Source organism: Sorex araneus, chromosome X (genome assembly GCF_027595985.1).
Source record: "Sorex araneus isolate mSorAra2 chromosome X, mSorAra2.pri, whole genome shotgun sequence".
In the NCBI taxonomy this organism is placed as follows: Eukaryota; Metazoa; Chordata; class Mammalia; order Eulipotyphla; family Soricidae; genus Sorex; species Sorex araneus.
This window is the reverse complement of record NC_073313.1, coordinates 34,394,630-34,410,182: the sequence shown is the minus strand read 5'-3', so window position 1 is coordinate 34,410,182 and position 15,553 is coordinate 34,394,630. Positions and strand designations below refer to the sequence as shown.

The 15,553-nt window shown below is 36.5% G+C and overlaps 1 protein-coding gene across 1 annotated transcript in view; it reads left to right on the top strand.

The window, feature by feature from the left end:
- DMD (dystrophin) overlaps nt 1-15,553 on the top strand; it is a 2,715,231-nt gene that overhangs the window by 53,774 nt on the left and 2,645,904 nt on the right. The gene's annotated exons all lie outside the window — the stretch shown is intronic.

Here is a 15,553-nt window from a genome sequence, read left to right as displayed (position 1 = left end):
GTCCCAGTTTTTGTACATTTATTCTAACTCAATAGAGCTGTTTTTAAAATGCTGAAAATAATTGCAAGTTCTGTTTATGAATTAATAATGTGCCTTTCACCCTAAAAATGATGTATATATAAGAAAACATGTTGGTTGGTGTTATATTTATAATTTTGCCTTCTTACCATTCTCTTTAAGTTTAATGCAAGTTCATTTTTTAGAAATAAATTACTGAAATTATTTCTGAAATTGTAAATTATATCTGTATTTTTAATCATATAGACTTTATTAGGCAATTTGAATCAATATTTTATTATAGTGGTGTCTCATAATAAGTCCATATGTTCCGCCATGTTTTGAATGTATTTTTTGATGAATACAAACTGTTTTAAGTTGTGGCATTTCTTTGTATTTACATAACTGAATTACTAGCTTATAAACATATTTCTTTGGGTATCATTAATTTTAATAACTATATAAAGATTCTGAGTGAACAGGCTTGTGCCTTTCTGGTATATATTAATTAAATAATGGTAAGGTTTTGTCTTCAACAGAAAAACGCATATTACAAAACAATTTTTTTTGGTTTATTCTTTAGGGGCTATACCCACAGATGTTCAGGGGCTACATACAGACCCGGATTCAGGGCTTCTCCCAGTGGTACTTGGAGGACTACTTCATAGTGAGATCTAACCCAGACTTCCAGCATTCAAGGCACAAACACTAACTTTGAAACTATCTCTTTGCCGACACCCCCCAAATATTTTATTAAGTCAATGTTGGGTTGACTTATGTAGCAACTTGTCTGTAACTTTAATAAGTTGCATTTGCTGAAGACTTTAAAGTCATAAGTCTGAACTTTAATAGTATACTTGCCACATATCATCAAAATCACACTCTTCAAATGACTTAAGAAATGAAATTCACAGCTACGTGGATGGATCTAGAGGGTATCAGATGAGTGACGTCAGTCAGGAGAGGGACAGATACAAACTCTCTCATATATAGGATATAAATAAACATAATAAGATAACAACAAATGCCAAAGGTAAAATAACCTGAGAGCTGATTTACCGAATTTAGCATCTCAAGAGGGGTTGGGGTGAGGGGATGTATGTGAGGGGATTGTGAGATGGTGAAGATGAATGGACACAGGTGGTAGGTGTGTTGTTAGAACACTGTGAGCATAAAACTCTATCACTAACAGTGTTGTAAATCACAGCACCTCAATAAAAATTATAAAAAATAAGTAATTCTCTAAAATTAGCAATAGACTGGCCTTTTACTAAAAGTCAAGAAGTTGTAAGAGGTTGGTGGGGTTTTGAGAATATATATGTTGAGGACAAAATTTCCAGCTAATAAACTCACTCTGCAAAACCCAAGAATGATTGACTCAGTTTGGCAGAGTTTCAACCACCAGCTGTCTCTAAATGACTTTCCCAACTGTTGTCGGACTGAGTTTTAGGCAGGATTCTTAATTTTAGGTTGTTCATTTATTTATGTGAAGGTAAATATTTTATCTACTGTTCCCCGCCCCCTTTTCATGTATGGGCATTAAATAATTAGAGTGAATTTCAGGACTACCTTAGCTGGTAAAATATTTTACTTTTATTCACTGCTTTCATAAAATTTAAATACGTTATAATTATAACTTGGATTGAAATTAAGTACTGTATATAGTTTATTATTATAAATTCCCTCCTTTTTAAAAAGTGTGCTTGGGAGATAAAACAGGATTATCCTAGTTTTGCTAATTAATTCAGAATGGCTCTTGACTCTTGTCTTCATGGGAAGCGATATTAGGAGGAAAACATCCCTTACTGGCTATTCTTCCTATCACACACACCAAAGCCAACATGGATTTGCAGAGTGGAAATTATATGCAAATTCCTAAAATTATAAGTTATATGGTTATAAGAAAATTTTCTATAAAGCAGCCTCAGTGGAGAGATGTGACAAATGAAACTGTTTGAGCCCAGATTATGCCTCCATAAGTATCATTTTATGATATTTTTAGACATAATCCATAAACTCAGAAACTTGAGACTAGCTTTAATGCTTATCACTGAATATAACTTATCAAAGTTTAAATACAATAAAATATCATCCTGTAATGAGAAATATGAAACATACGTGAGGAAAGTAAACATTATAGAAGGCACGGGGTCAAAGAGATAGTAGAGGGGTGAAGGTGCATGCCTTGCATGTGACTGACCCTAGCTAATTCCCAGCACAGCATCTCTGGGTGTGACTGTGGTGATCCCTAAGTGCTGTCAGGTGTAGTTCAGTAATTCCTGACACTGCATCTCCTGAAGATCACTGCATCTTTGGTTCCTTGAATTATACCACAAACCTGGTTAGTCCCTGGATCTCCTAAGTACTGCTTAGGAGTCAGTCTCCCACAAAGAAACAAAAGGACCATATTCTACCATACAAATAAACTTACTCCACTAAATCTAAAGAGTATAAAATAAGTATAAATATGTCATGAAAGAGAAAAAACAAAATAGCATATTATTAAAATTAATCAATTATAAATATTTGTATGGGCATATATATGACCTTCTCCAATTACTCATTAAATAATAAGTTCAAGAGTTATTTCTGAAATACTAATTGCAAGGTTAAAGAACTGGGTACATCAGGCAGAGAGATGACCTAATGTGTGGAGATCATGACTTACATGCAGGAAGCACTGGTTCTATCTCAAGTACTGCATGGTCTCCTTAGCACTTATATGTGTGGTGTGACCCAAAGAGGATTTGAGAAATAGAACTGATTACTAAAAGTGATAAGGCACAAATAGAAACTGTAAGCTTTTAAAAAATTATATGAAATCTGAACCAGGCAGGTGAGAGGTAATATTTCTTTGTAGTTTTGATTTGCATCCCCATACTAATTAATGATGCAAATTTATTCAGATAGTTTTGTCTATATGTTTTCTTTGAATACTTATGCAAATGCTTGTGCTATTAAAAATTCTTAGTTCTTTTGTTTCTTATATTGAATAGTTATAGTTTCCTTGCATATTTTGGTGATTACCCATTTTTGACATGGTTTGAAAATATATCCCTTTATTCCAGATTGTTTTTTATTTTGTCTATTTTTTCTTTACTATGAAAAAGCTGTTTAATTTATGGAGTTTCATTATTTTTAATCTTTGCTTTTTTGTGTATGTTCTTTGATAGTCATGAAACCATTGGCAAGACCAATGTAATGAAGATTTCTCATATTCTCTCTCTCTCTTTTTTTTTTTTTTGCTTTTTGGGTCACACCCAGGGATGCACAGGGGTTACTCCTGGATCTGCACTCAGGAATTACCCCTGGCGGTGCTCAGGAGACCATATGGGATGCTGGGAATCGAACCCAGGTCGGCCACATGCTAGGCAAATGCCCTGCCTGCTGTGCTATCATTCCAGCCCTATTCTCTTTAAGGAGTTTTTCTCTCTTTTAAATTTTTGTTTGTTTTTGGGGTTCAGAACCGTAAGTACTCAGGGTTTACTCCTGGCTGGCTCAACTGGACCATAATGGGATGCAGGAATAAAACCTGGTCTGCGTACAAGCCTTATCTTTCATACTATTGCTCTGGACCACTCTGTGAGGATTTTCTAATGTCAGTCTATGATTCACCTTTTGAACCCACTTTGATATTTGTACATGGTATCGGAAAAACGTTCAATTCTATTCCTTTGAAATTGGACATTCAGTAGTCTAAGTTTTTTCTAATCAGATGTTTTTTCCCATGGAGTAATGTTTCTGAGATTTAAAAATATCAGTTGACATAATCTATAGATTTATTTCTGAAATTGCTATTCTTTTCCATTAGTTGATATGTCTTTAAGTCAGTACCGTGCTGTTTTGATGATAGTAATTTTGAAATGCCTTAAAATTTATGAGTTTATTTGGCTAAACATTTACTCTAGTGTTTTGGATCCACATAAAATGCAGAGCTCTTTTCAAAATCACTGCATTTTTCAAGAGATTATATAAATTCTGCAAATTACATCCTATTGACAAGTATTGTTAACTATAGTAAGGCTATAGCATATGAATAAATTATGTCTTTCAATTCATTTTTGTCTTTAATAATTTTATAAATGTTTTATACTTTTAAATGTATAGTTCTTTGTCACCTCAGGTTTATTCCTATTCTTTTGGTTTTGTTCAATTTTGGTTTGGTGTTTGGGCCATATCCAGTGATGCTCAGGGCTTACTTCTGGCTCTGCACTCAGGAATCACTCCTGGTGGTGCTGAGGGGAACATATGGCATGCTAGGGATTTAATCCTGGTTGGCCATATGCAAGGCAAATGCACTACCCTCTGTGCTATCATATCACTCCAGCCCCTATTCCATTAGGGTTTTTAAATCACTCACATGCAAGGCAAACACCTTATTTATTGTATAATTTCTTCACCCTGGAGTTTTTCTGATCTTCTTTTTAGGTAGAGTATCTTTTGTGTACAAAGAACTCGCTGGACAAGGAGTGAACCTGCCTTGCACGTGGACAACCCAGGTTCCATCTCAGGCATCCAAAATGGTCCCTCCAACCTGCCAGGAGCGATCCCTGAGTACAGATCCAGGAGTAGTCCTTGAGCACCGCCTGGTGTGGCCCCAAAACCAAAAAGGGGGAAGAAAGAAAGAGAAACAACTCACTTCTCTCTATGTATTCTTTTAGAATATCAATACACAGATGTCCGTTCTATTCAAATACACATGTGTACACATATCACATAATATTCTTGTCATCTACAAACTCAAAAAATCTCATTTCTGTTCTTCTGATTTGGATACCTCATATTTTCTTTCCTTTTCTTGCCTAATTGTCCTGAGTGAGACTTCTAGTACTACACTGATTAGGATTGTTAAGAGTAGGCATCCTTGATTTTAGAAGCAAAATTTCTTGTATTTTACTTTTGAGAATTAATTTATGAGATATTCCTGTCTAGCTTCTGTTATTTTGTGGTAATGTATTTATATTCCTAGTATGTTGATTTTATAATAAAACAATGTTAAACTTTGTCATGTTTTTATTTGTGATTTTTTTTGCCACATCTATTGACATAATATTGTGTCTTACCCTTTATTATGATAATGTAATGTACCACTTTAGTTGGATGTATTTAAACAACTTTGCATCTCAGATATAACTACTACTTGGTCGTGTGTATAATTTTTCTAATGAGAAATTGGATTTAATTTGATAGTATTTAATGACACACATCTATATTCTTCAGAGATACTGGCATATAAGTTTATTTTTTAATGACTAGCTTTAATATCAGGGTATTAATTATTGTCATGGATTACAATAGTGTATCTGGTATTAAATCATACTTGCATATGTACATATTGATGATTTGGGGACATTATTAGTATATAATTTAATTTATCCAGGTAAAGTTTTATTTTAGCTTTTTACAGCAAACCTCATATTTTCTATCTTACAATTGGTTGTTTTCACCTCAAAAAAGGACTTTTGGTGGCTGCTTTCACGACAGTACAACAACATATGCACTTTGCTATCAATAGATGCCATTCCGACAGGTCTGACTGTTGGGGGAAAAACTCCAAAAAATGATAGTGAGTTTTCTGTCAAAAATTGAATGTAATCAAAATAAAGAGAGAGTACAGTGAAAACCATCTGCCACACAGGCAGAGGGGGAGTGTGAGGGGGGGTATGCTGGGGTTCTTGGTGGTGGAACATGTGCACTGGTGAAGGGATGGGTGTTTGATTATATTATGACTGAGACTTGATTCTAAAAGCCCTGTAACTGTTCTCACGGTGACTCAATTAAAAAAATAAATAAGAAAAAAACTTTTCTGTATCTGGAGAGATAGTACAGTGGGAAAGATGGTTGCCTACCATGCAGCAGACCTGGGTTTGATCCCTAGCTCTGCATATGGTTCCCCACGGTAGCCAAGAATGACGTTGAGCCAGGAGTAAGCCCTGAGCACAGTTGGAATGAACTAAAAAAAGAGAAAGAAAAATTTTTATTTTGAAAAATAAAAATCCTTTGTCTTATGTAAACGGTAGGGTTTTTATATTTATTTTATTTAAAGCTATATTTTTGTAGAGTTTTTGTGCTTTTCTATGTTGTGTGACTATAATTATAAACATTCAATGAGGCTCATTATAAAGTGTTGTGAATTACGTTAATTTGACAGAATGTCTGTTTTACACCCTTGTATGTCCTTTTACAAAGGCTTTCCGTTTGAATGCTAGATTTTAGTCACTCAAAATAACTAGGACACAGAAAGTACTAATGTTATTAAAGTAAAAACTCATCACCAGAATTGATCCCAGAGTACAGAGCTATAAGTAAGTCTTGAGCACCACTGGATGTGCCCAAACAAAATAAATAGTTGAGGCTGATCACAAACAAGATTATTTAACATTGTTCTACCCTTACGACACACAGCAGTATAGTAAATTTAATAATGAACTTCTTTTACTATCACAAGAAGAATTATGCATCTTTTGTACTGTATAATTTCATATAGATGTAAACATTTATCATTAAATTGTATTTGTTTTTTAAATTTTTCTGATTTAGTCTAACCATAACCTGTTGAAGACATCTTAGAATATTAAGTGCTATTTATCATTATGAACACTATCAAATAAGCATGTGTGATGTATATTTGAATGGATTTATTATTATATCCACTTTATCTTTTAAAATAATAATACAGTTGTTTTATCCTCTTTTTTGGTAAGTCCTAAAGTATTAGGAGGATTACAAAATGAGTATTTTTGGTGGTATAATAGGTAAAATATTTTGAGTTCTTAGGAAATCTTAGTTTTAAACAAATACTTCCCAAATGTCTTAGATTTGAGTACTATAAATAGTCTTAACAATGGTGAGGATCTTTCCTACAGGAAGATATGATTCTCAGACTGGAACCCTACATTTCTAGATATAAACTTTGAATTTTATTACTTTCTATGTCCTTATCATACATCACTTGTCCTATTTCATAGCTTTCTTGGTGATAAACTATATATTGGCATCAAGTATACAGCATATGTAATGCAGTTGACTGCTTTCATTCACAAGAGTCAATGAAAGAAATCTCTGGCCATCTTTATAAATAATTTATTCAGTGCTAAATATATTTATATATCTTCTAGTTGTTTGTATTCGACTCTCCTGCAAAACTCCTTCTATATCTCAAACTTACATTTTTAAGTGATCAGAAAAAAATGAAAGAAACCCAACTCAGTGTGATTCACCCCGAAGGGATCCCTTTAATGAAGCCAGCAATGTCACATCAGGTACAGCATCGCTTGGCCCTGCTTTTCTGCTTTTTGACTTCATATAGTGCTTTCTAGTAACACCGTATAGTTACAAAATTGTAGCAATACCCTATACTGGAGAATTCTGTGATAAAGAATCATAATACTAGTGTTAGCTTTGACCATGGCCCATGCTCATCCATAAACCAACAACACTGAAAAGAGGAATAGACTTCTTAAATGGCCGTAAAGAAATCAGACAGGCAGCTTGAGCTATGTTGGTAGGTGGCAGCGTCATCTAAAAATGTAAAAAAGTGTAAAGTATTCTGAGAGCAAGAGATAGTAACTTTCCCACAGACATTGTGTGTACTTTTTTGTCAACAGGCGCAGCAGATAGCAAAAATTGCATTTCAAACACAACAGTCCTTGAAAGTGTTTTCATTTTTTATCCTATGAACAGTCATACTTCCATGGTTTTCTTTCTTCTTCTTGGAATTTCTCGTTATGCTTTCAAGTTCTGTTCTAACTATGTTGTATTGTCTGTATTAATATCTTTTGGTTTGTTTTTGTTGTAAGGTCATACCTGGCTGTGCTCAGGCCTCACTCCTGGCTTTGTGCTCAGGACCCACTCCTGATGAGAAACCAACTGGAGTGTCTGGGATCAAACCCAGGCAAGACAAGCACTCTCCTTACTGTTCTCTCTCTCCAACCCTTGTGTTAGTATTTTGGAGAAGTTTTCATTGCCTTTCTACATAATCTTTATCATTCACTTTTGGTTACAAATTCTCTGTCCATAATAATCTGCATTTCTACTCTGAGTCATTGCCTACCTCTTAAGCTCTAGAATCATAATGTCACACTGAATATTTCTCATTTGAAGCTTTTCAGATATCACAAACCTACACTTTACAAATTGAACTCATCTGCTCAGCCCTTCTGTAAACTTAGTTTCTCAAATACTCTGTAGTTCCTATCAAAACTTTATTAAGAAATGTTCAGTTTTACCCACATATGAAAGCTTGTAACTATCTCATGGTGATTCAATAAAATTTTAAAAAATAATTAAAAAATAAAGACTTTCAGTTTCTGGGGCTGGACAGATAGTGCAGCCAGTAGAGCATTTGCCTTCCATGTTGCGGACCCATGTTTCATCCTCTGTAACACATATACTCCTCTGAGCGCTGCCAGGTAAGACCATGAAAACTGAATTTAAAAGTTCCCCTTTTTCTGGTTCCTCTTTTTCTGGTACTTTTAGATTTTTCCCTCTTTCCTCCTTAACAAAAAATCTACTTATTTCAAGACTATTGATTACTCTTTTTTGTTCTTGCTTCCTTTATACTCCCACTATGGTTTTCTTTCTAAAACATAGATACGATGATGTCACTGAATCTTAAGATTGTTGGTGTTGTTGGTTTAGTTCCACATTGACATATAGATCATATCCAAAATCCTTTGTATAGTGCACAGTCTCAAATGGTCTACACATGATGTTTCAAAATTATCCACTTTAAGTTCTCTAGACCGGGAAGTTTGGAGTCCCTTTAATCTGACCCCTTATTCCATGCTCCCATAAGTCATGAGCATCCTCTCTAACTCTCTGAGTTGCTCTTTACCTTTTTCTCCCTTCATACGATGCTTGTTCTTCAAGACAGTTCAATTTTTATACCTTCCAAAAAGATTCATCAAATAACTGTCATTTCTGAATCTGAGTTGAATATTTCTTACATGGTTTTCACAACATCCTGGGAATAGCTTTGATGTCACTCTTACCTCAGATCATCTATTCTTTTGTCCATCCTCCTTTACAAGACAATATTGCTTCAAAATATGAAATGGTTCACTGGCGGAGAGATAGTATGCAGATAAGCTGTTTGTCTTGCACATAGTCAATTCCACTTTGTTCCTGGCACTCCATATGGTCCTCTGAGCCCCATCAGGAGTGATCTCTTAGTGCAGAGCCAGAAATATGCCTTGAACACTGCTGGGTGTATCCACAACAACGCCCCCCCCCAAAAAAAAAAACGATTGAAAGTTTCACATTTAGAACATTTCCTCATTAAATGCAGGAGTAAAGTAACTCAGTTATTTTTACAGACTGTCACAATATAAAAAATATTTCTCTACAAATTTCCTTTTTATGGAGTTTTTCGCGTGTTGTATACCTTCAGCTCTTATACTGGTACTTATTCATAATACTATCACAGAAAATTTGATAAATCTGAAAATTATTTTACCCAGCCATTTTTGTGATATTTGAATGATCAGAATCATCCCTTTTTATTTCAGAATTTTCTACTGTAATTACATATTTAACTTAGTTTGGTAATTATATACTATATCTTAGGCATCTACTTATGCCTTCTTTGCTCAGCAATGTCTCTAGACCCGGGAGGGGAAAGGTTTTTCTCTCTAGGCCTTTCCTTTCCCCAGCGGCATGGCGACCACCATCTTATAAGTCCCACTAAAGAGTTTGCAGTGAAGCGACTTCTGGCAGAAATTTCTCTGGACTTATTTAGTAAAATATCAGAAATCCAAAACTGTGCGGCCTTGCTCATCTGCTCTTCATTCTCAGCAATGGAAAACAAATTATCAAATGATGCCTTTTTGGCAGGTCTGATAGTTGGGGGGAAATTCCAAATAATAATAGTTTTCTGTTGAAATATTTAATGTAATCAAAATAAAGAGAAAGTAAAGAGAAAAATAATCAACCACACAGGCAGGGGGTGGGGGTGGGGGTGGTATAGGAGATATACTGGGGTTCTTGGTGGTCAAACATGTGCACTGGTGAAGGGATGGGTGTTTGATCATTGTATGACTGAGACTTAAGCCTGAAATCTTTGTAGCTTTTCACATGGTGATTCAATAAAAAATAAAAAAAATTAAAATATCAAGATAGATAAAAAAGAAACTTAAAAGAAGTGAAAAAATTATCAATATATACCTATACGTGTTAACCGAAATAAAGAGTAGATAGTGTGAGTAATTAAGGTTGAATAATCAAAGCTCTGTCACTGTATAAATTATAGGAGGCGTAAAGTCCATAAAGGCCTTCTCTCCCTCCCACCAATGCTTTCCCATCATTTCTGTCTGTAATTGCTGTCTTTGTTGGGTTTTGTTTTAGGATAGTACATTGAGGTTGAGAGTGATAATTGTTAAATGTTGCCTTCTTTAAAAATACCATGGTAACTATGCTCATTTCTACTTTAAACTTTAATACTGTGTTTAGGAAACTATTTGAAAAGTCATTAGTCATTCAGTTGCTACTTTATGCTGAGGATCACTTTTACTTGTCACTTGTCATCCCATTGATCTTCGATTTGCTTGAGCGGGCACTAGTAACGTCTCCATCTGTCCCTGTTATGTGCTACTGTAGCCCAATGATATCTGCTCACTCCAAGAACAGGAAGAGCTTCAAACCGTTCATTCAGGGTTTTGACAAAGAAGTCTGACCATCTCGTTGGTGGGTGGCCACATGGTCTTTTGACGTCCCGTGGAATCCAGTCGGTAACAGCTCTAGTCCAGTGGTCATGTCTGAATCTCATTACATGTCCGGCCCATCTGATTTTTGATGTCTTGGCAAACTAGACAGCGTCCCTGATTCTTGACCATTGATGGAGGTTGGAACTCTGGATTTCTTCTCTCACTTGAGTCAGATGTAATAGTCCTAATACAGCTCTTTTGATTCCTCTTTGGGATACCCAAATAGTGTTCTCATCCTGTTTGCGTAGGGCCCACGTCTCTGAGGCGTATGTTAGTGCAGGAAGAATGGTGGAATCAAAAAGATGTGCCCGGAGTCGGGAGTTCTACATCCTCTTAACCACTTCTTCAATACTCTTGAAGGCATTCCACGCTACGGTCTTCCTCCTGCGCAGTTCTGGTGCCAAGTCATTCTTCATGTTGAGTTCTTGACCCAGGTACACATAGCTGCTGCATTTGGAGATGTTTGTTCCATTAAGAACAAATGGAGCTTCAGGGACTAGTTTGTTTTTCATGAGCATCGTCTTGTTAAGGTTCAACTGCAGTCCGACCTTTTCATACTTGCGGTCAAAGTTGGCCAGCATTTGTGCCCCTTGGCTAATGTTTGGCGTTATGAGAATGATATCATCAGCAAAGTGGAGGTGGTGTAGTTGCCGACCGTCTATCTTCACTCCCATTATTCCCATTCCAGTCATCGCATGACATTCTCAAGGGTGGCACTGAAGAGTTTCAGTGAAATGGTATCACCCTGCTAAACCCCTCTCTTTACATCAATATCACTTCCTTGTAGAATGGTGACATCCTGGTGGTGAATCAGTAATACACCTTGTGGAGGATCTTGAAGTACTGAGTTTGAATGCCCTGTTTGTCTAGGGCTTCCATGGTCGCTTCAGAATCAGAGGCCTTCTTTAAGTTGATGAACGTTAGACAGAGCGGCATCTTGAACTCTTGCGGAACTTCAATGAGTTTGGTCACTGTGTGGATATGGTCGATTGTGCTGAATCCTTTTCAGAACTCGGCTTGCTCACATGGTTGTCCTTCATCTAGTGATCTGCCTATTCTATTCAGGATGACATGAGTGAATAACTTGTAGATGACAGACCGCAGGCAGATTGGGTGATAGTTGCCGATGTCGTGGATGTCTCTCTTCTTGTACAACAGAACGGTCTTGCTGGTTTTCCCCTGGGACAGAACCTTGTATTCAGACAGGTAGCATGTGAAGAGCTGAGCCAGTGTATTGATGAGTACTGGTGGCAGATTCTTCAGGTGTCTGGGTCTGACCTTGTCTGGACCAGGTGCTGTATACATCTTTACCGACAAAATGGCTTGTCAGATTTCGAAAGGGAGGAAGTTGGGAATGATATATCCATCCTGTGGAATTTGGTATATGAGCAGGTGGACATGGCTGTCAAAGAGATCCAAGCAGAAGTCGTGAATAATCCTCTCCATTGCCTTTCTGAAAGATGTGATAGATCCATCAGGATTTCGAAGGGCAGATGCCTGTCTTTGAAAACTCTTGAGCTCATTCGTCAACGTGGTTTGGCATGAGCCTCAGACAACCACAAGCTAACGTCCAAGCTCACAAAGCTGTGTAGAGAAGTGATAAAGGAAGACCCCAAAGAGAGAAGAGCAGCAGTGTTGGCCGATGCAGCAGAAGCTGGGAAAAGTATTTACAACGCTTGCCTGTCCTTCGCCAACTACAAGACCAAGATGCTGAGGATATTTCCTTGTAAACAAAATTATATAGGTTAGAGAGTAAAAGCAGGATGGTAGACATATCTTTATTTATTTATTTATTGAATCACAGTGAGATATAGTTACAAAGCTTTTATGTTTGAGTTTTAGTCATACAATTTTCGAACACCCATCCCTCCACCAGTGCACATTTTCCACTACCAACGTCCCCAGTATTCCCCCACCCACTTCTCAACCTTCCCCCTGCCCCTATGGCAGACAATTTCCCCCATATTTTCTCTCTACTTTTGGGCATTATGGTTTGCAATATAGATCCTGAGAGACTGAGATATCTTTTTTTTAGTTATGAGTCATAATTGAGCCCCTACAATCTGTAGGGACTAGTTTATGACTACATGACATGATTAGTCACGAATCTTTCTTCATGTGTTAATCAGTTTCTACTCTAATAATGCTACATAATAGGAACCAATATATTTTTTCTTTTATTGTTTTTGTTCACACCTGGCAGTGCTCAGGGCTTAAACATATCTCTATACTCAGGGGTCACTCCTGGCAGTGCTCAGGGGACCATATGGGATGCAGGGACCTTACCCGGATCTCTTCTTGGAAGACAAGACTACTATGTCTCTGGCCCTAAATAGTAATCTCAGTAGTTGACAACAAACATCTTTTTCCTTCATTGCTTTGTGTGTAGGCACTGTCTCATATTAACTTCTTTGGCCTTAACTCCAGACTGGGCATGTTCATCTAAGTCCAAAATACTTCTCTTTCTGAAACAACAAGCTCCTTATGCAGTTTTCTTCCTAAAGAAAATGAGAGAATCAAAAAGTACACACCCAAACCACATAAGACACTCGAATTAAGTTTATTTACTTTTCCATAGCCAAAGGAAGTTACATGGTTAATCCCATTATTTTAGGGTCAGGGTAATATCCATCTCCACAGAGAGGTAGAGAATGTCTATTTACTAATGAATAAATGATATAAATAGGATTATATTTACTTCTTCAGTGCATTTTAGCAAAGTATAAATCAAATAACAAAGTATTTAGGATATTATAAAATTTCATATGATAGTAGCTTGTTTTTATTAGAGACAACAAAATGATAGAAACCAATGGTTAATTCAAAAGGGGAGATTTGTATATATGCGGTGCTGTGTAAAAATTATCACATAAGCATAAAGGACTCTTGAGACAGTGCTATGAGCCAGAAAATTAGTACACAGTATAAGGTGTGTAAGGTTGCATCATGCAGACCTTGGTTCAAAACCCTAGTACAACATAAGATTTCCTGAGAAATTCCAGAGGTTACTTCTTAGCATAGATTTAAGAATAGACCCTGATTATTGCCAGGTGAGGACAAAACTCCAACCACATCCCTGAAATCTGATGCCAGTGTGGAGGAAGCTCTTTACTGACATAGGACATAATAGGAAAGACTTTCTAGAAGTATTGAATCTTGAAATATGAGCAAGATGCTACAAGATAAATAAGGGAGCATAATGAGAAAATAGAAATACCTATTTGTAAAAAGGTAATGTGCTATAAGATAAATTAGGGAGGGGAGCATAATGAAAAAATTGAAATGCCTATTCATATAAAAGTGTGGAAAGCCTGAGCACATTTTTATTGTATTGCAAGCCATGAGGTTAGAATTTTATTCTAGCTTGGGAGAACAGTGAATAGTTCCAGCATAAAATGGCCTTATGCTAGAAATTGAAATATAGACTTGTCTCTTACTATGTCTCCTACACAGAGAGAAAATGATTTTTTATTCTTTATATAGGATGTATATCAAGACTTTAAAAAGAATTCCTCAGGCAATACTCTGTCATATTTGATAAGCAATGCATTGAATAGAATACCGCGATGCAATGGTAGATAGCATATGGAGTTATAGGGTGAAAATATTGAGATAAAAATCTAAATTCCAAAAGTAGTTGAAAGGCAGATGAAGCAGAGAAATATGTATTTGTGGATTATCAGTCATTTCAGTATGAATTTACTCATTATTTTTCAGACATTGAAATCTATGATACTATAGGTTCTAGGGTGGTAAAGATGACTGCACTTTGGGACCAGTGACTCGAAACGTTGAAGATGTACCTAGAATGAAAAATTATAATAGTATATTAACAAAAATCACAACAAAGAGATAACTTTAACACGAGATGACTTTTGTTTGTTTGTTTTTTAGGCCACACCCAGGGATGCTCAGGGGTTACTTCTGGTTCTGCAGTCAGGAATAACTACTGGAAGTGTTCAGGGGAATATATGGAATCTGGGTATCAAATCTGGGTCAGCTGTGTGCAATGCAAGTGCCTTGCCTGCTATTCTTTTTCTCCAGCCCTCAAACAAGTGAATTCAATGCAGCAGAAGGGTAAGCTCCCATTCTGAGAAGGCTACCCTGAAATACAAATGATGACAGTGCCGTTTTCAGAACTAAGGGATCATATTTAAATAAATTAAGTTGAATCCATAGAAAAGGTTTCAGGATACAGTGGGCAACAAAATTATTCCCTATAAAAATTTTGGGATGAGAGTAGTGAAGGGACAGATATACCAGATAAGGATGAGGGTAAGGGAGGAAATAATTGACTGGTGAAGGCTCACATTGTATGGAGAAGCAGCTGAATTGGGAGTTACACTGATATTCTGTTACTATGTAAGTAATTACTACAACTTCAGCAGCATAAACCTTTCTTGGTAATCAAATGGCTTTATGGATCAATACTTCCAAACTAATTTACTGAAGCCTCTGCTTAGAGTCTCCAACCTGTAATTGAGATTGACACACTTGCATTCTCATTTGGAGCTTGGTTATCTTCAAATGCCACATGGTTGTTTGTGTATTCAAAAAGCATCTGTGGATGCTCACCATGTGTGTTTGGTGGTCATGAGCCACTTCCTATCATTTATCCCATTCTCTGCACGTGCCTGTTCCAATCTCACTGAGAGCCCCATTCCTGTCTCTCACTGCCCCTCATTCCTGTCTCCTACTTACCCCCATGCTAGTCTCTCTTTGCCCCGTCTCACTGCCTCCCAGGTTAAGTGGTAGCAACTACACATCTGTGAGATAGCACAATCAACGTATGAAAACCCTTCCTTCAGGGGAAGTTCTTCTAAGACTCATCCAGCCAGAAGATTTGCTCAAGG